At 34.9% G+C, this 25663-nt stretch overlaps 1 pseudogene; it reads left to right on the top strand.

Annotated features, from left to right (window-relative positions):
• Positions 1–25663, top strand: part of LOC149542974 (uncharacterized) — a 119459-nt pseudogene that overhangs the window by 5215 nt on the left and 88581 nt on the right.

Below are 25663 nucleotides of genomic sequence, written 5' to 3'. Positions count from 1 at the left end.
TGATTGTAAGAACAATTCAAAAACAAATGATCTATGTCTTCAAAATCTCCTTTACATAGAGTACACCTATTTACCACATTAATGCCTCTTTTTTGCAAATTATCTTATGTGAAAATTTTATTTTGAATCAAAATCCAATAAAAGATATTTATTTTTGGTATGAGACCCCTTATCCAAGCTTGAGACCATAAAGGTTGATTACCTTTATCCTTAGATTTAAAAATAAAAGAAACTTTGAACTAACCACTAGGATTAGCATTCCATATCATCATATCCTCTTGATAGGGATACAAAGAAAAGGAATTCAAAATTATCTAGATATTATAAAAAACTTGGTCAACATCAAGTGGGTTTACACAAGTGTTGTTATGTCAATAATGTCTCACAAGAGTCCCATACAATTGCTTGCATCTATCAATTTGAGTAGTATCCTCAAATTCCTCAATCAAAGGATGATCCATTATCCAAGAATCTTCCCAAGATCTAGCCTTTTGCCCATTTCCAATTTTCCATTAACAACCTTTTGATAAGGTATTCTTAGTTCTCTAGACTCCCTAAATAGCAGAAGGGGAAAAAACATCAGGAGATGATAGGAAATCAACTAAATAATTGGCATTAAAGAGATACTTATGTCTCCATATAGTACTCCATTCCTTATCATCATGATAAACTATGCATCCTTGTTTCACCAGAACAGCTCTATTCATACTTTGTATAGACCTAGTTCCCAATCCTCCATCTTTGATGGTCTTACAAAGTTGATCCCCATGCAATCAGAGCCATTCTCTTTTTTTCCTCAGTTCTAGTCCATAGAAAATTTCTTTGGATTTTATCAATAGTTTTTGCAAATTTCACTAGTATTCTAAAAAGACTCCACGTATAAGTAGGGATACTTTGAAGACAGGGTTTAAGGAGGGTAATTTTACCAACTTGACTCAAAAGATTACCCTTCTAGCCCACCAATTTCTTGTTAAATTTCTTTATGAGGTCTTCCCAAAAAGAATCAAGAGCTTTTAGACCCAAAGGAAGACCCAAATAAATACAGGGAAAAGATCCAATTGAGCACACAAGAATTTTAACAATTTTGTTCTATCTTGGGATAGGGATATTAATAAAAAATAAAGAGCTCTTGTTCCAATTAACCAACTAACCTGAAGTAGAAGAATACAAATTAAGGGCTTGCTTGAGATTTCTAGCTTCCTTAGCTTCAACTTTACCCATGAAAATCGTATCATCAACAAATTGGCCATGAGAGCAAGTCAAAAGCTGGGAAGAAGGTTCCAGACCTTTAATATCCCCTTGTTGGACCAATTTCCCATAAGATTTAACATGGGAAATTGGTCCAACAAGGGGATATTAAAGGTCTGTAGCCTTCTTCCCAGCTTCTGACTTGTTCTCATGGCCAATGTGTTGATGATACCATTTTCAAGGGTAAAGTTGAAGTTAAGGAAGCTAGAAATCTCAAGCAAGCCATTAATTTGTACTCTTCTACTTCATGTTAGTTTGTTAATTGGAACAAGAGGTCTTTGCTTTTTATTAATAACCCTATCCCAAGACAGAACAAAATTGCTAAAATTCTTGGGTGCTCAATTGAATCTTTTCCCTATATTTATTTGGGTTTTCCCTTGGGTCTAAAAGCTCTTGATTCTTTTTGGGAAGATCTCATAAAGAAATTTAACGAGAAATTAATGGGCTGGAATGATAATCTTTTGACTCAAGCATTGCAAAAACTATTGATCAAATCCAAAGAAATGTTCTATGGACTAGAACTAAGGAAAAGAAGAGAATGGCTCAGATTGCATGGGATCAATTTTGTAAGCCCATCAAAGATGGAGGATTGGGAATCAATTCTATATGAAGTATGAATAGAGCTCTTCTAGTAAAACAAGGATGGAGGGTTTATCATGATGATAAGGAATGGAGTACTATATGGAGATATAAGTATCTCTTTAATGCCAATTCTTTAGCTGATTTCCTATTATCTCCTGATGTTCTTGCCCCTTCTGCTATTTGGGGAGCTATGCAGGGAACTAAGAATACCTTAGCCAAAGGTTGTTCATGGAAAATTGGAAATGGGAAAAAAAAGAAGATTTTGGGAAGATTCTTAGTTAAAGGATTATCCTTTGATTAAGGACTTTAAGGATACTACAGATGCAAGCAATTATATGGGACTCTTGTGAGACATTATTGGCATAATAACACTTGGGTAAACCTTCTTTATGTTGACCAATTTTTTTATAATATCCAAATAATGTTGAATGCCTTTTCTTTGTATCTCTATTAGGAGGATATGATGATATGGAATGCTGATCCTAGTGGTCAGTTCAAAGTTTCTTCTATTTTGAAATATAAGGAGAAAGGTAATCAACCTTTATGGTCTCAAGCTTGGATAAGGGGTTTCATAGCAAAAATAAATATTTTTTATTGGATTTTGATTCAAAAAAAATTTCTCACATAGGATAATTTGTAAAAAAGAGGCACTAATGTGGTAAATAGGTGTACTCTATGTAAAGGAGATTTTGAAGATAGAGATCATTTGTTTTTGAACTATTCTTAAAGTCAACAAAGAGTACATAGAATACACCTATTTACCACATTAATACCTCTTTTTGCAAATTATCTTGTGTGAGAATTTTTTTTTTGAATCAAAATCCAATAAAAGATATTTATTTTTTTGTACAAGACCCTTTATCTAAGCTTAAGACCATAAAGGTTGATTACCTTTCTCCTTATATTTAAAAGCAAAAGAAACTTTCAACTAACCACTAGGATCAGCATTCCATATCATCATATCCTCCTGATAGGGATACAAAGAAAAAGAATTCAAAATTATTTGGATATTATAAAAAACTTGGTCAACATCAAGTAGGTACCCAAGTGTTGTTATGCCAATAATGTCTCACAAGAGTCCCATACAATTGCTTGGATCTGTCAATTTGAGTAGTATCCTCAAAGTCCTCAATCAAAGGATGGTACATTAACCAAGAATATTTCCAAAATCTAACCTTTTTACCATTTCCAATTTTCCATGAACAACCTTTGGCTAAGGTATTCTTAGTTCCCTACACAACTCCCCAAATAGCAGAAGGGGAAAGAACATCAGGAGATGATAGGAAATTAGCTAAAGAATTAGTATTAAAGAGATACTTATGTCTCCATATAGTAATCCATTCGTTATCATCATGATAAACTCTCCATAAGATTTAACATTGGAAATTGGTCCAACAATAAGATATTGAAGGTCTACAGCCTTCTTCCCAACTTTTGACTTGCTCTCATGGTCAATTTGTTGATGATACCATTTTCATGGGTAAATTTTAAGTTAAGGAAGCTAGAAATCTCAAGCAAGCCCTTAATTTGTACTCTTCTACTTTAGGTCAGTTAGTTAATCAAAGGATGATCCATTAACCAAAATCTTCCCAAAATCTAACCTTTTGCCCATTTCCAATTTTCCATGAACAACCTTTGGCTAAGGTACTCTTAGTTCCCTGCATAGCTCCCCAAATAGTAGAAGGGGAAAGAACATCAAGAGATGATAGGAAATTAGCTAAAGAATTGGAATTAAAGAGATACTTATGTCTCCATATAGTACTCAATTCCTTATCATCGTGATAAACTCTCCATCCTTGTTTCACTAGAAGAGCTTTATTCATGCTTTGTATAGACCTGATTCCCAATCTTGCATCTTTGATGGGCTTACAAAGTTGATCCCATCCAATCAGAGCCATTCTCTTCTTTTGCTTAATTCCAGTCCATAGAAAATTTCTTTGGATTTTATCAATAGTTTATGAAAACTTCACTGGTATTCTAAAAAGACTTAATGCATAAGTAGGGATATGTCATGTCCCTTTTCAAATAATTAAAAATAATAATCTTTTCTAAGGCAACCAGGCCCAAAAAGGTGAAGTTTTAAAAAAAGGGGATAATCTTTGGAAGCTAATGGACTAATAAATATTAAAATATGTTTTATTAACCCCTCTTGGACGTGAGTTAGGGTTATGCCCTCTTTTAAGGGGTTTGGAGGCATTCTGGGCTCATTCCAAAACTTGATTTTCACTCATTTCTTTGTTATTCTTCAGAGGCTGCCAAACCTGTGGAGAAGGAGACCCAAGAACGGGAGTTTGTAGGTTTCTAGGAAGGATAAGGATAGGAGTTTGAAGCCATTCCATGTGCATGCTCATATAGAGTTTGCCTTTGTGCTGAACAGTGTAGATTTGTGGGTTTTCGGGTGTATTTTTTGTAAGAGTTTGTTGTTTCCGGTTGAGTATTTCATATCAGTTTGGGTTGCTGCTGTATTTCAGCATTTTAGATGTTAAAATAGAGCTGAAAATATGTATTTGGATATGATTATACTTCTATGATAGATTATTAAGTTTTCGTGGTGATTCCAAGCTATTTTATGCTATTTTCGAGAGCCCGATGAGCATTGTTTTTGTCCTCCGTTTGGGAGCTATTGTGTGCATGTTATAAAAATCTAGAAATTTCATTTTATAGGCTGTTATGCTGCTCAAATTTTTGTAAAAATTTCCACTTTCAGATTTACTAATAATATGTGAAGCTGTGAAGTTTTTGGCACTATTTTCAGCGTACCTGATTTGGGGTTTATTGAGAAATTGGTGGATCTTTGAAAGATTGGTTGTTTGATCTTAAAGATCTAATTAGAGGCTTGAAATATTACATAAAAATTAGAAAAGGGACATTTTAGTGGTATCAGAGCTATGATCTTGCTAGCCTGAGGGTTTGTAGAAGTTTGCATGTTAGTTTTGACAACTACCCAGATCTTGCATGTCATAATTTATGGTTGCATATTGCTTCTAATCAGTTGCATGTCAAAATTTATGGTCGCATGCAACTAAGTGAAAGAGAAAAAAGATATTTGCAGCAAGAAAAGAATAAAGAAATTTTGATCAAACCTCCAGTTGAAAGTAAAAGTCAAAAATCCAATGAAGGAAAAAGTATGGCTTATCCAGATGAGATGGCAAAAAAATTCTTCCAAGACATCCAAGGTATTTGTCATAATTACTAGTTGCTATATCTACATATTGCAAGTAGTTTAAGTCTCATATTTGTATTGAATATTTCCAAATTAGTTGCACATTCATGTTAAGTTATTGTTTAGACAATCTGGAGTCTTTTTGTAAGCATTCTCTTTGATGCAAATCGAAACAAGAGTCCTTGCAGCAATCTGAAAAATTATATCAGTCATACGACCTCTTGCTTGCAAAGTGTTTGACAAAATGTCAAACAACGAAAGTATAAAGATTCTTGGTGTTTGAAGAAGTTATAACATATTGGGGTTACACTCTACTTTATCTAGAATGGATAGGTATAGTACGGAGTCTTAGACGACACGATCTTGGACAATTGATATCCAAAGTCAAAATAGTAGAAAGGATGGTTATTTAGACATTCAAGATAAACTTAGGAAAATAAGCCATGACATGTCTAAACAGTTGGTTAAGCACCATCGTATGATGAATGACATGCTGTCTAACCCAACTAAGGTGGATAAGTTGACTAGATTTCTATTTGGCAGACTTTCTCATAGGACAGATGACACAATTCCCAAGAACTTGCATGAGGAGTTTGAGAAACTAGCTTATAGCCAGGTAGAGGTCTCAGATTCTACTCTGCCACAAGAGGTAATGAGAAATGATATTATGCAGATTGATAGTAATGGTCAACTTGATACTCAAATTGAGATAATTGTATATAGGTCATCAAAGGGTGATGTCACAGGTATTTAGGATGGTATAGTTACAACAAGTAGTGACTACAACGTAGTGGGTTTAGATGATGATTATGAGGATGTTGTTGTGCATGGTGGTGAGATACCTGGTAGAGATGAGCAGACATTGAGCATTCATGAATTTTCTGAGAAAGAGTACCAAGCACAGTTAGATGCTTCATCACATGAGGTTGAGGCTGGTAGTACTTCACATGATTTGTCTAGCTAGATGAAAGTGAACAAAGACAGTATTGTGACTTCATTATCTCATCATGATAGGTATGTGGAGTTAGTTGGTATTGGCCATATTACTCAGGTGAGGAGTTTTCTTGAGTTACCAGCTGATTCTAGTTTACAGGTATGGACTCAAGATTGTTATATTGGCATTTGGGATTCAGTTGTCTGGAGATCTTTAACACTTTTTGGTAGCAATGTTTGTTTGGGTGCTATCATGGATTTGATTAGTAGATTGCACGATGTTGTCTTTTCTTGTGCTAGCAGCTTGTCTGATGTTGGTATTAGTTTTTATACACTGGTGTTGGCCTTTGTTCATATATCTAGTCAACCATACTTGCTGGAATGTGTTGATGATCTTTCATATTTGGCAGTGTGTACAGATGAGTCCCAGGATCATATTGGCACTAATGACATCCAGGAGATGTAGTGGGCAGTTTTGAAAACTTAGTTTCCTTGGGTACAGAGGAGTTGGATAGCAGTGCTACAGTTTTTGATACTCTGTATGTTGATATGAGCTTTAGAGTTGATTCACAGGATATGGATGGTAATACTCTAGAAACTAGTAACTTTGAGGATACTCCTTTAGACAGTGCATCAGACGAGGTTTGTAGGAGATAGTCAAGCTAGTGCCATCATGTGTCTAATCAGTTGAGAGTTAGTGACTGAGACATTGCTATGACTTGCTAGCATTTTGATGCTGCTCGTTAGTTGTTAGTAGTTTATGGATGGGGTTCTCCTACTAGTGATGAGCAAGAAGGCAGTTATCTTTCCTTTACAGAGATCCACTCTTTATGGGAGGCTATTCGGATTTTGAGACAAAATTATATGCGGTTGGTAGCCGACAGAGATTATCTTACAAAGTGGGGGAGTACAGCATATGATGCATTATTGTCCAAGGAAGATGACGTGAGTGAGCTTACTCAGCAACTCAAGGTGACTTTTGAGATTCTTGAGAGTACACAGTTGGCTTTCAAGGAGTCACAGTTTCATTTAACTAAGGTGACCATGGAGTTGGAGCGACTGCAATCTTTACCAAATTTTGTATAGTCACAAGCTGTAGTGTCTAGTGATTTGAGGATGTCCATGGTCAAGATTGTTAGAGACAGTGGAGATGGGGATGCATCCATCCTTGATACTAACATTGGCATATCAGATTCATTCCCACTAAAGTTAGGTTCAATTGAGTTGGGTGCTGCAGCAAATTGTTGTGGTATGCCTAACATGGTGGTGGCCTCTAGTACTAATGGCACAAAGACTAGAGATGTTGTATCAAAGATCACGTGTGATATTGGTGAGATGGCAGTTGGCATGGTTCTTTCTAGTAGTATTACTCCCTTGGCAATGTCTTCGGAGGTAGTAGTCAATTCCAACTTGGTTAGTGATTGATTGCAGTTAGTTTCATCTGGATTGTAGTTTGAGCCATCGACTGAGATTGGCACATTCCATCGGCACTACATTGTGAGGTATGCTCATCAATTTACCTTTGATGACCATGTTGATGAGATGATGATAAACAGATGTACTTTGGTTCATAGTGCTTGTCATCAGTTATGGGATGGTTTGACACCTCGGGATGAGAGTTGTGATGGGCATGACATGGCGATAGGTTCTCCAGTTGACAGCTTGATAATACATAACTTAGAGCAGGATTTTGGGAGTGATGCTTCAGCAGTTGTTGTTATTGATTCTACTCATTTGGCTATGACATCTCCTAACTTAGCTAGTGGTCAGTCATAGTGGGTTGTATCACTTGTTCATGGAAAATTAGGTTTGGGTTCCATTTCTTGCTATTTATCTTGTAATGTCTTGTCACCATCAGCAGTGCATCGGAGTTATGGTTATGAGATAGTGGCCAGTGATTTGCAGAGTTGTGTTGACTGCAAGAGTTGTACAGTGTGTGGATTCTCCATACTTGGTACAGTTTCATTTGGGAGCATTCACCATTGTTGCAGAGTCAGATTGTACATTCGGTATAGGCTAGTGAGATGTGTTGATGCACTAATACATTTGGCATCAATTTGCGATGGCCAAGTGTCAGAATTGCGATGCAAATGTGTCGCCACTGCGACGGTAGCAAACGTCATTGTTTTTTAGTCGCAAATTACGACGTCTATTCTTGGACGTCACAATTTTGACACCTATCTGTCACAAGCTCAACATTCTATCCCATCATTGCTCCTGTCGCAAGGGATGTGGTTCCCGTCGTAATTTTGACGTCTTCACCATGCATTGCGACGGGGTGGTGTCAGCATCTTCCCACAGGTTCGCTGAGGTGGGAGCCTTTACAGTTCATCTGTGGGCATCGCAATTGTGACATCCATGGAAACTTGTGATGGTGCTGTCGACACCGTTGTCCGTCGCAATGTTTGTGAATGTGTCGCAATTGCGACGCAAAATCATCAATTGTGACGATGTCGTTATGCATGCGATGCTTATTTCGTTGCAATGCACGTGCGTACGTGGCAATTACGACGTCCATGGTTAGCAATATGGCGGTGCCACTGTGGCAGTGACGCCAACTGCCGTCGCTGCCACAGTGGCCCCACCACAAGCTCCCTGATTCCAATTGTATGGTGATTGAATGCTATAAAATAAATTTAGATGTGGCATATTAGGCTTCACAAGTTTTGTTTACCATCTTTTATGATTCAGAAGAACTAGTGTTGTGCAATTTGAAAGCTAAATTCATAATAAAGTGCTCTCGATTGATCCATTTCTACTCAGCTTATATAGGCAATGGTGATGTAATAGCAATCACAAACAGTGACATGGAAAGGAGAAATGTTGTGCTTATTGTGATGGGCCAAACAAAATGAATTTCTAGTGATATATTTGCGTTTGAAAAGAATAACTATGTTTTTAGATGAAGAGCTTGTGGAGTTCTTGTCAAATTTGGAGGCAAGAAGTCAACAAGTTTGATTTTCCTCCTTACTAGCTAATGCTAAGGGGAAAAAAATTATTGACAAAATGTGGGCCAAAATTATGGAAAAAATTGGGAAAATCTTGATCAACCTTTTTTTGGGAAAATATCTTGATGAAGACAGCAAATCAGAGATCTAGTATCACAACAAATCATTTCCCAGGAATAATAGAATCACATGCCTGAAATAATGATGGAGAACTCTTGAACCATTGGAATAACTATATCTCTGACTCACCTTGTGCAGCATCAACTTTGTAATAGGAACCAACGATGGAAGACTATTGGGTTAGAACTTGATATGTATCAATAGAAAGGAATGAAGAACATTGTGTATGTAGTGAATCATGATATACATAACGTGTTATACAACTATGAGGATGAAGGAAGATGTCATAGTAGTTTTAGTGAGTAGCTATCTTCTATGCAAAGCAAGTATTGTTACCAAAACTACTTACCATGTCACCTACAAAGGCAATGAAAAGATTAAGATCTAAAGTATGTGGTGGGAGTATGTAGTGGAAATGATCTGCATAGGGCCTCTTAGAGCACTCTACAATTACAGATCATAATTGCAATTTGTCTATGTTGATGGAGAATTTTATTTTGGTGAAGACAAAGACAATATTCAAGCATTGTTGGTACCAGATGATCGACCTCATACTTAAAACAATAACAGCCACAAAATTGTATATTGGGATGGCACATAATGAAATATTCTGGATTTATTTTGTTCTTAGCTCCTCATCTCAAGTCGTAATTTTTGGAGGACATATCGACTTTTATATATCCAATGACTTATATGAATTAAAAAACAATTATATATCTCACAAAGGTAGAAGTATAATTAAGTGTGATACTAATAAGGCACTGAGACTGAAAAGTTAATTATTTTGGGTGACCCATCTGCTAGGTGAACCAAATAAAGGAGCTGTGTGGTGGGACAAATGCCACAAATAAGACCTCATTCAATTAAGAGGATCATGGCTATGATGTGCCAACACAATGGATAAAATTGCTAATCATTCACACAAATTCTCATTTATAAAATCCTTAAAGTTACCTTGACATAGCAGTAGTGAATATGTAGGGGGAGCAATTACTGCCCTTTGTGGAGCTTCTAATCTACTTGCAAGGGATTGCATAAGATTGATAAAGCAATATTATATTGTTGATTGAACTACTGACATCTTTGCATTTACAAGGAGTTGGGAATGAAAATACACATCCATTCATACAAGTACTCTAGGGTTCCCATATCAATATCAATGGGATGGAAATAATTTTAGATTTCAAATATAAATTTTAAAGGCTCTATCTTGGAAAAATATAAGGTGTGGATATGTGTGAATGAGTAAGAGTGCGTAGTGTGTGTGAAATAAAAAAGAAGACCAATGGAGCACAACACATGCTAGAATCGCAACATAATATGGGAGTATAGATAGTATATCCAAATTGTTGGACAAATTGCCTTAAGGGAATGTTACCAAGCGATGGGATGCATCGATTGGAGATTAAGGGCATGCATAAATATTTTTGTGAAAGAGAGTGTATGTGATATAAAATAGAATACTACAACAATAATGGATAATATGGCTAATCCAAGATGATTTGATTATGTGGTATTTGTAAAACCCATTAGGAAGAGCCAAACCATCTTATCAAACTATCAATATGGCTAGTCTCTCATTCTACATACTACGACATTAACCCTTCTTGATATGTGTAACCCTTGTACTTATGAAGTCCTTGCATAGCCATTGGAGTTCAAATGTTGTACTATGAATTGATATAAGAGTGGTGATCTCTTATGAAGCGTTGGATTTGATGAGTGTATCACAACCTATATGGAGAATTAACACACATTCATGTGTTTTGGGGTAGGGTGGTTATTTGAGTATCTTATTGAGCTTCACTTTGTTTCGAGAATAGTTTAATATTCTCTACTAAATAGAGCCAACCACGTGAAGGTGGAAGCTCATTTGGCCCCATCCCCCTCCCCCTAACATCACTCTACATTCCCTGTTAACATCTAACATTCATTCATTCTTTCAACCATTAATAAAATGTAACATTCAATCAATATCACATGATAACATTCATTAACACATTAGATTCGTTAACATGCAACATTCATCAATATTCTGCATTAACACATAATTCATGAACATTCATTAGCACATAATTAAATTCATTGAGACATAAAATACAATCATTATCAATTAAGGTATGTAGTGACAATCATTTCTTTTTTTTCTTTCTATTTCTTTTTTCTATGTAAGCTCTAAGAGGAGCATCAGTGTCATCATCAATTCCCCCCTCGTCAGTTGTTCTGTTCTTTGTTCTTGATGATCTCAAATTCCTATGTTGTTGCAAAGGGGGGTCCTCTATAATAACAAATAAAAGAGTTAAATTAAAAATAATTTATTATAATTGTTACAAGTATTTAATTATTTTAAATAACATAACTGTGTCTCTTTACCTAATCTGACCACATCATTTTGTCTGGACTCAACGTCAACACGGTCATGAACATCAACCCCTCGATCCTCTACAGCTGCTATACAAAATGTTATGTTAATCCAAACACCAATTGCAATTACATATAAAAAATTTAATAGCAAATGTATACCTCCATCACTGGGATGCACATCATGTGAACCTTCGACATCCACAGATTGTGTAGAAGGATTGTCAGGTTGCATTCCAACATCCTACGCATTGTTATCATTTCTTGCTTAAAACAGATATACTCACTTTATATTGGAACTTAACATCAAATAGACTAATTGGTAAAGTATTCAATTTGAAATAAATTTCATTTAGCTTATTTACCTGTGGCTGAGATGCATCAGTATTAGAACCTTCCACACTAATTTAAGCTCATAGCCATTCAGCCATGGATCTATAGCCTTGTTGAAAGCCAATTCTCTTATCGTCTTCTGTGAGGCATCTCTTGAACTCTGAGCCCAGCATTTTTGCGTGGTATGGTGAATTTTACTTGCATTGTTTCATCAACCAATGGAGGGTAGTTAAAATATCAACAGCAAATCATCTATATCCATCACAATATAATAGGAGAAAAATCGAGCAATTTTGATGGAGCAATCTACTATATAAATGTTGCGTGTTTGTATGCTTTGCTTGTACCAACATATTTTCTCCAAATTCTTAAGTTGGTTAAGAGTTAGTTCAGCTCTTTGGAAATAAAAATGGCTGCATTCTTTCAATCATTGCCTTTATTCTCAACTATTGGAGGAAAATTCAGTCAAGGGTGAGATTTTAAATAATGTCATATTAGTGAATCACAAGTTTTCTTCACTAATCTAGATTGCAGAGTATTGACTTCAATTGTTGAATTGTTTATATTGAATATGAAAATCCACTACTGTTATTATATTCTATTGACCTATTTATAATTGATGAGCTAAATAAGGGAGTCCTATTATTTCCCTTCACATTATATAAAAAATTTGATACAATTTTTCATTTACTAATACTTACAACTCTTGCTTGAGGTTTCAAAAAACCACCAGAGCCGAGCTTGTGTGTCCCGTGCTTTTCTAGTCTTGCCTTTGTTGCCTTTGATGTGTCAGGCAATCTATGAAAAGTTTGAAATATGTTAGATAGTATAAATATGGAGGTTAATTAGTACATAATTAGATTCTCAATAGTATCACATACCTTGTTGTACTCTCCACTGGTGTAATATTATTTTTCTTGTCAACTTTATACTTTCCATCCAAAATCAGAGCCTGCCACTCAGCCTCAGGAACATAGGATAGATGCTCGTACCTGGGGTTATCCCGTAAATTTTTTCTGTACTGGCCCCTAATATACTTCAAACATAAACTAGCTTTTTCAAGGAGCTTGTTTCTCTTGAATGCACGAGGTCCAAAGAGTTGGGTCATGCTCTCTATAAGATCATCCTTCAATGGTTTGCGTTGGTGATTCCACCTTTTAAGTAAAAAAAAACATGTTAGACTCATAAATGAAGTGAAGCTACCTTTAATATAGTTCAAAAAATGGACAAAAAGGAAAACTATTATAGCAATGATATGAAATCAAAATAGTGGTTTGGGGTTTTAGTTAGGATATGATGTTCCACCAGGTACGCATGGTGGGCCCAAATATTCGCAAACACTCATCACCAAGTTTTCTCCAAAAAAGATCATTCCCTACAAAACAATCATGGGATCATTAGTCGATGAAGAGTGATCAAAAACTAAATTACTATTATATCACTATAGAATAATAATAACTTTAAAGTACCTGGAACTTTGGCTACTTTTAATGGAATGCCTTCATCGTCACTGATGATCAATGTGACATCCTTCACCATTCTCGTACTAGGAACATAGGAACATCCAGGAAATGATGTTGCAGGTCCTATTGCAAAAAGTTTCATAAGTTTCATAAGTCTTTGTCACGATCAAAGTATAAAAGAACAAATGATAATTGATGTTATAAAGTTGTAAAAAAGAAACTGTTTGTTGTTGTCATAAGAGAGAAAACGAGGGATTTGTGTACTAGAAGATGGTGCAACAGTCGATGCATGTAAGCTGCGTGTTGCTGACTCAGCAGTCAGAAAGAGATTTGTGGTTGTCCTGGATGGAGGCGGCATCATCGTAGGATTCAATTGATGTGAAGCTGAAGAATAAAATTGTTAGAGCATGCATAAATATAGAACGCGTGGACTAGCATGGACAAGGTTGTTAGAGCATTAAAAAAAAGGATTGTTCGAGCATGTATTGTCAATGATTATGATCATTCCTATATATATTCAATGGAAAACAGAAGTGGGGAATGGAACATGCGATCTACCTGAACCACCTGCAACACCCTCATCATGGGAACGAGGCTCGAAATCAAGCAAAAAACTCTGTAAAGACAACGCATCCATATTTTAATTAATGCCATAAAAGAGCATAACATAAAAACCATTATTGAACTCTTGTTATAATTAAAAATTTCATTAATACTTACTTTTAAGGACTCAGAGGTGTGCAACAATTCAGATGCCCTATCTTTTATTTGTTGAGTCATAGGCTTTATGGTTGCCAAATGTAGAATTCCTTTGCTAATTTTCTTTAAATTAATTTTAATCGAATCGATCGGGTCATCGGTCTCTGCTAAATCAATATAGAAAGGGTCCTCCTCAGGGGGGGGCTGCTGAGGGACTGTAGGTTCCTTTCCCTCCCTTCGACCACTAGCCCTTTGTGACAACAATAGTATTAGTATTATCAAAATTACTCCAAAACAATAAAGAAAACAACATTAAAAAAAAAACATTTTTCTTCTATCTAGTTTGCACAATTACAAATGAGTTTTACCTGCTCATGTGTAGATGAGCCGAGAGCATCGTCAGCATCCCCTCCAGGTGGTTGCTCCATATTGTGCCCCTGTGTCAAAGATGAAGTATAAAAATGTTAGCCAAAAATTTATTGACTAAATGGTATGTTGGAATCATTGATTAGAAGTTGGTTTAATAGTATGTACCACCCCCATGATAATAGCCTCATTTGTATCTATGCGGTTCAAATTGTAATCAATAAGAAGCTCTTCCCCTGCACGTATTGATTTTATCGCACAGATAAATACATGATTTCCCTCGCGCGCCTCAAATATGCAATTGGGTTGCTTTATAGTTGACCCAGGTCTTGTACTATTTATAAAACCCGCAATATTCCCTGTTGCTTTTGGCCTTCCATCAATGTATATAGCCACACTTTTACTTTGATTATTGTCTTGTTGATGTATATAATTTGCGGAGAGGGCATACCTACGCATACTTTTTTATATTTAACGATATGCATCCAACTTTTGTAATCATAACATGGTCCAACATACTCCATCAATTCAAAAACTTTGTTGTAAGACACCTTTATGTCATCCATAGAAAATAGGCCCAAACCATGTAGTGATGATGGTGCTACACGATATATCCTCTCGTTAACACAAAAATTAGTGTTTATTGGAGGAAGTTCCTTGGGTACCCAATGTTTCTGTAGATGTTGGTACCTCAAGGGAACCTCGATGTTGCCTTCCGTCTCATCATCATAAGATCATGACCCCCCTTGAGCAAGGAAAAATTTCATGTGTTTATTGAATTTCCTTCTAGTCCTTTGACCTCTAGTTAATCTCCTTGTTCTAGATAAACTACATGTCTCACTTTCCTCTTCTATTCCTATATTTCCCTCACTCGAGGAAGACACTTCTGAAAAATAGCTATTCGTTGGTACCTACAAATGGGAGAGATCTTAGAAGACATCAATCTTACTATTGATAAGTGTATTAAATAGACTATCTATACAGATTATTGACTTATACCTGTCGATCCATGAGACTGTGCGGGATGATCCTGAAAGGGGTTCAATTTCCTGCAAATGTAATTCAATTATCGTGAGCATAATCACATCATAATCATAATCACATCCATCATTAGCATCACATAAAAATTAAAAGCATTAAAAGGTACACAATAAAACACTTAAATCAGGCTCATATTATAAGTCTACTAGGGAAGTAGGCCTAGTGAAGGGCTAAAACTGGGTTTTTGTATCAGCTGATGAGTTGAGGGCTTAGTCACCTTGGGGACATGCTATTTGAAGTTGTTTGATGTGTGTGGAGGTGGAGGAAACACCTAGACTAAAGCCACTTGCATAACATTTTGAAATTCAGTTAGATATTTTATATTAATTAAGATAATTGTAATTTCTTCCAAAACCCATTATAATAAATTTTAAAATGGATTACTGATTTCTTTTTACTTACCATGTAAATCCCATAGATCCAAATACATGTACTGAAATAAGTTTTCTAGTTTTAGTCTGTAAATCAACATACTTATACAATGTTATTCCTATTCTAAAATGAAATGTTAGAGATACTTGAATTATTAACCAACAAATTGGGTAAGCACTTATATTATATTTTCCCTATGAATTTTATTCTAGGTACAACTCCCTTTTATAGATATTTAATGAATTCCCTTTTCTAAACTAAACACTTACAAATGCTTTTGACCTAAAAGAAAATAAGGCTCAATACATTCACGCATCAATATGTGTTTTAAATATTTTATTTAATTAATTTAGATTAATAGTTAATTTAGATTAGCACTATTCTATTTGTAGTTGAAACTTGTAGCTTTTAAATAGATAATGAATAAACTATGTAACCATATATATAAGACAAATATATTTCTATCAAGAAATGAATATTAAATAGATTAAGGATTGATGGCATACCTCTAAATTCCATCATCATCATCCTCATCATCATCATCATTGTCCTCATCGTCATCATCGTCGTCGTCATCATCATCCTCCTCGCCATCATCGTCATTGTCATTATCTTCATCGTCATCATCATCAACATCATCATCAACATCAACATCATCTTCATCATCATCATCAATAGCAACATCATCGTCATCATCTTCTTCTTCTTCTTCATGAAAATTTGTGTCAGGAACATCATCCAATAACTGTCGATCGTGATCACCATCTACATCATCTTCTACTTCTTCGGTATCTTCTTCTTCCATCGCATTATACTTTATTGGCCTTCCTCTCGGTTCATGTCTAACAACAAATGACCAACCCGGTTTATGTGGAACCTCTGAGTAAAATACCTACTCACATTGGCTTGGAAGAACATAAGGCTCATCCCCAACTGGCTCAAACGACTTTGTATTAACCATTGTAAATCCATTATCATGTTCAATAATAGTTCTATCAGGATCATTTGGATTAAGTCGTAGCCTATACCATTTGAAAATGAAGAGTACTAATTTGAAGGAACTAAAGTCTCACTCAATTATCTCATCCAAAATGCCATAGTATCGATTTTCAGACTCTTGAGGATGTAAGTCATTTCTGGATGAAATATTAGTCACTTGAAAGACTGCAGTTATTCCTGAATCACAAGTTTTCTTCGTGTCATCCAACACTTTGACGCAAAATTTTTGACCATTACAAAACATAGCCTTGTGGTGTTTAACCTGCAATAATATGTGAAACATATCAAAATTATTGTATCGTGAGTTGATAAACATACGGGTGATTAATAAATTTGTACGTACCTGGAAATCTCTTGAACAACATGCTAAATCTATTTCCCTTTGTGTAACATTCGAATCTCCATTATGATGAGCTTCTTTAACCAATGAAGATACACCTTCCCATGTTAATGTGCAACCAGAATGTTGATATCGTTCAATCCATACCGTCATCCAATCAAGATTGTTTGCAATATACAAATGTAGTGCATCCCACTCTCGAGCACTTGTATAAAAAAAAAATAGACAACTTACAACCGATTTATTTTGAAGATTAAGAAATAATTTATTACAATAACATCTTATAATTTATTACCTCTCACTTTCCTCAATGTACCTTTCCCCATCAAGTACTCCCCTTCTAATTTTTTAAAAGGTTCGAGATCCCAAATGTGATCTACACGAATATTTGATGCAAACTTAGGAAGATATTCAGTAATGTACACCATAGTCTAGTATACCATATATCCCTCTACCATAGAACCCTCAGGATGTGCTCTTTGTCAAACCAAAGCCTTCAAAGATTTCAAATGCCTCTTAACCATCCACATTGACCTAGTGTGTACAGGTCCACACAATTCAATCTCCTCAACTAGGTGTATGAGGTAGTGTTCCTGTGCATTGAAAAAAGTTGGAGGTAGACACTTTTGTATTTCACACAGTAAATGAGGAATTCTTCTCTTCCAATAGTTTATATCTTCTTTATGGATTTCTTTAGATGATAACCACCTAAATTAAGAGATTCAAGTCACAAAAAATATATAGATATGAGACTTTACAAAATAATATACAATAGATTACATAGCAAGAAAAACAAATCACGAATATAATAAATATATACAACAAATTGAATAGATATTACTGCTTACCTCATATATTTTCCAAGATCGTATATCACTTGTTTGATGTTATTGTTGAAGTGCTCTAGGACAGATATAGGAAGCACGTACTACAGTAATTATAAACCAATCATTTCATTGTTTTCTAACATAACATAACGAACAATTCATGTAGTTTATGAATATATTGTAAATATAGAAGAACATAACTTACCTTGACGAAAGTATGCCAATCATGCATTTTGAGCCCTGGCCCAAATTCACTTTTTTTTTATATGAGATTGCTTATGTTCGCAGCAAATCCTGTGGGAAATCAAATTTTTTGTATGACTTCTTTTATGGCATCACTTTGCTGCTCTGTTAATAACCATGGAAGGGCACTTATATTAATCTAATCTTTGTTGCTATTTGAGTGAATGAAATTTTTCAATGCATGATTGGATTCATGTATGTCATTACAAATTTTGACAATTTTTTCTTTGTCACACCTTCCATCCAATATTTTCCACAATGTCTCTGTTATATTCTTTCCAATATGCATAGTATCAAACAAATGCACAATTTGTAAGTGCTCGTAGTAGGGCAACCTACTAAATTCTCTGGGATAGCTTTTTAGTCCCTTTGGAAGGTTGTCAGTATTGCCTTGACGACCTTCACGATCATCAAATACACAATTAGTCAACAAAAATCACAATAGAAATATATAAATTACAAACATAAACCATTAGGTGGAATGACATTACCTCGATGATTAATTCTATTATATTCCAACTTCCATAGGCGAGGTGTCATTCTTCGTGGCTTTGATGTAGTCTCTTCTTTCCCATTGAAAAGATATTTTTTCATACTTCGATACTTATGATTCCTGTAGAGGAAGTTTCTACACTCATCAAACACCTGCTTTCCTAAACGTTTTGAATGACGAGATTTCATCTTTGGACCACAAACTGGACATGCAAATTTTCCCTTTGTTTGAAGACCTACAAGATAATGATGTAATTGGATTATAAAATATGTTGATTTTTATAATTAGAATTATTGTGCGCAACTTGAATTCACTATAACATACCACAAAAATGTGTTAGCCCTGGGGCATCATGTATTGTCCATGCAAGTATTGCATGGAATTGAAATTGTCTTTGTCGTATTGGTCTAGACACATCATACATAGTGACACCATTCCATAACTCCACCAACTCGTCGATAAGAGGCTCAATATATACATTCATATCTTTTACTTGATATTTACCTACTTGAATGAACAGTAACATTACATAGTTATTGTGACCATTTTACTGCAAGATTTGTAAGTACATGTAAATTAATAACTATCAAATGATAAGATACCTGGAACAATCATTGCCAACATAATGTGCTCCCTCTTTATTGACATCCACGAAGGAATGTTATTGTTGATAACAAAAATAGGCCACACCGAGTAAACAGATCTCATCTCTCCAAATGGATTGACACCGTCCGCTGCCAATGAAAGCCTGAGATTATGAGGTTCTTCTTTGAAGTGTTGCCACTTTTCCTCTATGTGCATAAATGCCGAACCATCTGCAGGGATTCAAATAATGTCATCTCGACTTCTATTGCGTGCATGATAATCCATAAATTGAGCCAAGCTACTACACTTGAATAATTGTCACATCCATGGAATAATGGGGATGTAACAAAGAACCTTTTGAGGCACCTTTTTTGTTAGTCTATCTATTCGATATCTACTCGTATGACATACAGGGAATTGTGTTGCAAATTCATGTTCTTTATAATATATAATATGATCATTGGGACAAGCATGTATTGCTTCATACTCCATTCCAATATCTTTCATAACAGCAGTTAATTCTCGATATGAGCAAGGTAGAATATTTGATGATGGTAACAGAAACTCGCCTATCAATCTACAACAAAAAAATATAAGTTGTTAATATAAACAATATTAGTGGTACATTATTCACCCTTTGTTAACTATAAAGACATATATGACATACCTTAACATACGTGACATTGTTATGTTGGATAAACCATTCATAACCTTCAAGTTCAACAACAACAATACAGAGAGAAAGAGTTTTTTGGGAGTCTTTGTATAGGGGCTCGTATGCCTTCTGAAGTAGAGGTACATCGAGGCTATGATCATCATCATGATCAGATACACTTGGACTAGATGTGTCATAGATTAATGTATTTATACCATCCTCTTCAATTGTGTTTTCTGGCGCATGATCGTCATCTTCCATGGGATCATTATCTTCACCTTGGATATTTGCACCTCCATGTTCCTCCACTTAGAAAACCATATTCTTTGGATTTTTTTGGTTCATATCATGTACTTCCCTGGGAAGATCAACCTATATAAAATTGATTAACATAAATAAACCATGATCATCAACTCATCATCAAGTGATTTCATATGTATATAAATTGTTAAAATGATATAATGAACGACTTACTAGTGGATGATAGTCATGCCCCCCTTCAATGTGACCATTCTCCCTACAATGTCTCTTAACTATTTTGATTAGCAGTCTTCTATGATTTAAGCCCTTACAAATATTGCAAGGACAATAAAATTTTCCATTACCTTTTCTTTTCAAGTTAGACCACAATCTAGCGATTGTCTCCCTATTTTGTTCTTCACTTATATTATCTGACATGATCGTTCTTTGCAGGAAGCAAAAATTGGGCTATGAAAACTTCAATCTACTGAAACTTTCAAAAACTAAGCAAAACTGTCGAAAGTACACAAATCTTCTTAGACCTAGCTAAATACTTTAATATTTTAAAAATACTTTCTTTGACTTTATTCCTAAGATTATTTGTAAAACTTTGACCAACCGCCTGAAGGTCTTATTTCAAGAGACCTTACAACATTAAGCCACTAAAAGCAATTTCAAAACATATAAGCTAAAAGTCTAGTTAAAATATACATTAGAATTTTTTTTTTAAAAATTTCATACCCGAGCATGCGGCTATAACTTGTGCAACAGCCTTCTTGCTTAGCTGTAGAAGCTCTCCAGCAATCAAATTATACAAACTAGAAGGCCTAACAAAAATTTCAATACATATAAGCTACAAGTCTAGTTAAAATATACATTAGATTAGATTCAACAATAGCAAGCAATGTTATTCAGAATTAGATTCAACAAACCTTAGCAGTGTAAATAGCCATCTCCTCTAAACTAGACTCCAAACACAAGGGGGAATTCACATACTCTTCCCCTAAAGGTATCCTGAAGAACAAAAGCCACTATTCTTGAGTTTGTGAATTGCACCTCGAGATGAATGAAGCTTAAAAGGAATGAAAATTGTTTTCATACATTTAAATCAGGATGTAATATTTATTCATAAGTATATACTTTGCAAGCACTTAAAATTGTTGTTATATGTGTTGCGGGGAAAGAAGAATTTTATACTTATGTGTACAGACGCACTTCCTGTATGCAATCCAAAGCTCAAATGTTATCAAGTGTGTCCAATGATGGGGAGAGACCTCCATGCAAGAAGAAGATCTACAATGAAACAAAAGAAAAGAAAATTTTCTTATAGTAAGAACAAGTTTGTTGTGCTGCACAGGGTACCAACAAAATAGTGTATAATATCTTTTTCTTTACCTAGCTTTCAATTCAGCATGAGAGCCTTTAATAGAAAAGTCAAGTTGATAACATATATATAATTTTTCCATAACTAGATTTTATTTTGACCAGGTTGGGCCAGGTGATCTTGTGGAGATCTCTAGAATATTTCTTCCTATGCCTTACACAGGCTTTCGAGCCATGCGAGCAGGTTTGGTGGCTGATACATACCTGAAAACGATGTCAATTACTCATTTCAAGAAAAGATACGAGGAGTGAGTTTTAGCTTTTCGTATGTCATTAAATTTTCTCTTTCTTGTTTTGTAAGGACTTCTATTTTTCCAGACATGATCCTCATTTCATATAAGAAATACCATCAGTGAAGCTATATCACACTTTATGCTAGGACCAATAGGGGAATAGTACAAATAGATTTGATCAAATGTCAAAATCATTCCTAATAGAAAAAGTGATTACATTTTTAGGCAACAGGATGGTTTAACTACTATATTCATTAATAACTAAAAAATTGTTTACAAGGCTTGTATATGAGCTAACCTTGGTTATTGACACATTAACATCAGCTATAATGACATTAAGCAGTATTTTTGAATTACTTAAACTTCTCTTGGCCTGGTATTTTGGTGGCCTGGTATTTTGGTGGCTTGGTATTTTGGTGGAAACATTCGCTTGCTGATTTGAAGGCTAATAGGTCTATTAGTATGGAAGCTTAAACTTGCATGGACTAATTCAGTTGTCTTGATAGGGTTCAAACTTAGATATTGATCTTATTGTTTTCGCATGTTGCAAATTTTGATAATAAGCTCGTGACATTGAAAAGTCTCAAACTTGATATGAGACTGGTTCTGACAGATCTCAACTGTTCATAATGAGCTTGTTATTTTGATAAATCTCAATTAGGGACTAGTTTTTCCCATTGCTGCAATTTGAAAAAAATGACCAAACATCATTATCCAGTATGAGTAGCCAGCATGATTCTACAGTAACTCTGTATTATCAGTGAAGAAAATATTAGAAATCACAAATTGGGTACAATTAGTATGTTATGGAGGGACATGTCTCTAGTTAAATTTTCCACACAAGTTATCTAAATAGCCTTAAATAATTGGAGTAAATTAACAAGAACCAACATCATCATATTGTAACAATTGAATGTGTATCAAATGTTGTCAGTGACATCTTATAAGTATCAATATTAACTCTAGTTAATGTAGGCTAAATGAGATCTACTGGCATTAGAAGAATATTGAGTAACATCATCACCATTGTAGTAGGCACATTTTTCACCATCCAAAGTAGATTGAACTCTCACAAGATCTGGGTGGTAAATCAACCTTGGATCTCCACTACAAATGGTTTATCCAACCAAACTTCATATGCCTTATAGAGCTTGAAGATGACTTTGATGTACATAGCAGGAGCAAATTTGAATATTAGTAGATTTAGTACATGTTGCTTTTGGGTTGGTTAGATATTTGAACTTTCTATTATCAACATTTGTAATCTCAACATGAGATACACTTATATCTCCCCTTGATACAGATTTTATGGGTTTTGAATATTTTGGGACATTAAAACCAACAGTCTTTGTAACCAAGCCTTTTTTTTCGTCTGCTTTTTGAGGCTCCCAAACTCTCCCAATAGGTTTGGATAAGTAGTTAATTGTGACTTAACTTATTCCTATTTTCGTTACTTTCGTAATTAGTAGCTATGGACAATAGGTTTAGACACAACACTTTGGCCTTTTGACTTAAAGGAACACATGAGATTTTTCCAAGGACATATAAGTTTAATGTGTTTATATTTGTTGAAATATAAGAAGAAAGTGTAGCATGCTTCAGATCTTTTCTCTTTGTGAGCTAATTGATCTTGTAATCTATTGAGTTCATTTCTTATCAATATTGTTAGCTACAAAATTGCATGAGTGGAAGATTATGTTGTCTCCAATAGTCGTATATTAATTTTGCCTCGTGTCATGCTTACATGAAATTGTAGAAGCAATAATCCAAGATTCACCATATATTGTAAACATGACTATAGGAAAAAATTAAAAAATTATTTGATACATTTATAACATCATATTGCACATTTATTACTACATACATCCTTATTTTTCTTCCCAAAAATAACCTTATTTGTCTATAATTTACAGATGTTGCCAAATGTTAAAAACAAAATCCTCTATACCCAAAATTTTGTAGTAAATGTGAGCCACTCCAATGCATAATGAATTAGTTTAAACATGTTTTCTCATGGCAAGAAGAAGCTATTAATCACTATGCAATTAGATTCTCTACAAATGAGAATACTCTGTGCAACTGCAGTATACTTGTGAGGTTTCCATTTTCAATGCCACTTACATTTTCCATGTATATGCATGAATTTTGAATGCCCCGACCCTCTCAATGCTGCCAAAGTGATCTCCCGCGCGCGCGCCTTTCCTTTCACAAGAACCTTGTGTCACGCGATTTCTTGCAAATGAGGGTTTTTCGCTTTTTTTTTTCTCTTATATCCCATTGGCGTCGCAATTGCGATGGAATCGGGCTAAAATTGAAAAAAAAAGCCAAAAACACATTACCTTTTCTTGTCGTCGCAAATTGAGGTCTAATGTATTAGTGATGGTATTTACTGTGTTGAAAATTTGATTTGTCCACTTTACTTGGGTTCTAATGTTCTAAGAGTTTGTGTCTCATGGTTTTCTAACTGTGGTAGTGGTGATTTTGGAGTTTGGTTGAGCTATAATTGTCAATTTGGTTATGGATTCCTCTTGGTTATATTGCAGAGGATATTGCAGGAGCCTATGTTAATTGATAGTAGTATAGTTCATGACTACATTTGGGATGCAGGTGGCTTGATTGGTTTATTGTTTAGCCATTGCTTGAGGACAAGAAATATTTGGAAGGGGAGGACTTGTCATGTCCCTTTTCAAATAATTAAAAATAATAATCTTTTCTAAGGCAGGCAGGCCCAAAAAGGTGAAGTTTTGAAAAAAGGGGATAATATTTGGAAGCTAATGGACTAATAAATATTAAAATATGTTTTATTAACCCCTCTTGGATGTGAGTTAGGGTTATACCCTCTTTTAAGGGGTTTGGAGGCATTCTGGGCTCATTCCAGAACTTGATTTTTGCTCATTTCTTTGTTATTCTTTAGAGGCTGCCAAACTTGTGGAGAAGGAGACCTAAGAATGGGAGTTTGAAAGTTTTTAGGAAGGCTAAGGATGGGAGTTTGAAGCCATTCCATGTGCATGCTCATACAGAGTTTGCTTTTGTGCTGAACAGTGCAGATTTGTGGGTTTTCAGGTGTATTTTTTGTAAGAGTTTGTTGTTTCCGGTTGAGTATTTCATATCAGTTTTGGTTGCTGCTGTATTTCAGACTTTTAGATGTTAAAATAGAGCTAAAAATATGTATTTGGATATGATTATACTTCTGTGATAGATTATTAAGTTTTTGTGGTGATTTCGAGCTATTTTGTGCTATTTTCGGGAGCCCGATGAGCATTATTTTTGTCCTCCATTTGGGAGCTATTGTGTGCATGTTATAAAGATCTAGAAATGTCATTTTATAGGCTGTTATGCTGCTCAATTTTTTGTAAAAATGTCCACTTTCAGATTTACTAATAATATGTGAAGCTGTGAAGTTTTTGGCACTATTTATGGCATACTCGATTTGGGGTTTATTGAGAAATTGGTGGATCTTTGAAAGATTGGTTGTTTGATCTTAAAGATATCATTAGAGGTTTGAAATATCACATAAAAATCAGAAAAGGGACATTTCAAGATACTTTTAAGATAGGCTTTAAGGAGGGTAATTTTACAAGATTGACTCAAAAGATTACCCTTCCAACCCACCAATTTCTTGTTAAATTTTTTATGAGGTCTTCCCAAAAAGAATCAAGAGCTTTTCAGCCCAAAGGAAGACCCAAATAAATATAGGGAAAAGATCCAATTAAGCACCCAAGAATTTTAGCAATTATGTTCTATCTTAGGATAGGGGTATTAATAAAAGACAAAGAGCTCTTGTTCCAATTAACCAAATTACTTGAAGCAGAAGAGTACAAATTAAGGGCTTGCTTGAGATTTCTAGCTTCCTTAGCTTCAGCTTTACCCATGAAAATGGTATCAGCAACAAATTGGCCATGAGAGCAAGTCAAAAGTTGGGAAGAAGCCTGCAGACCTTTAATATCCTCTTGTTGGACCAATTTCCCATGTTAAATCTTAATATCCCCTTGTTCGACCAATTTCCAAGCTTGAGACCATAAAGGTTGATTATCTT

This window comes from Cupressus sempervirens, chromosome 8, assembly GCF_028749045.1.
Source record: "Cupressus sempervirens isolate cs-2001-9-10 chromosome 8, ASM2874904v1, whole genome shotgun sequence".
In the NCBI taxonomy this organism is placed as follows: Eukaryota; Viridiplantae; Streptophyta; class Pinopsida; order Cupressales; family Cupressaceae; genus Cupressus; species Cupressus sempervirens.
This window is presented reverse-complemented; position numbering and strand designations above follow the sequence as displayed.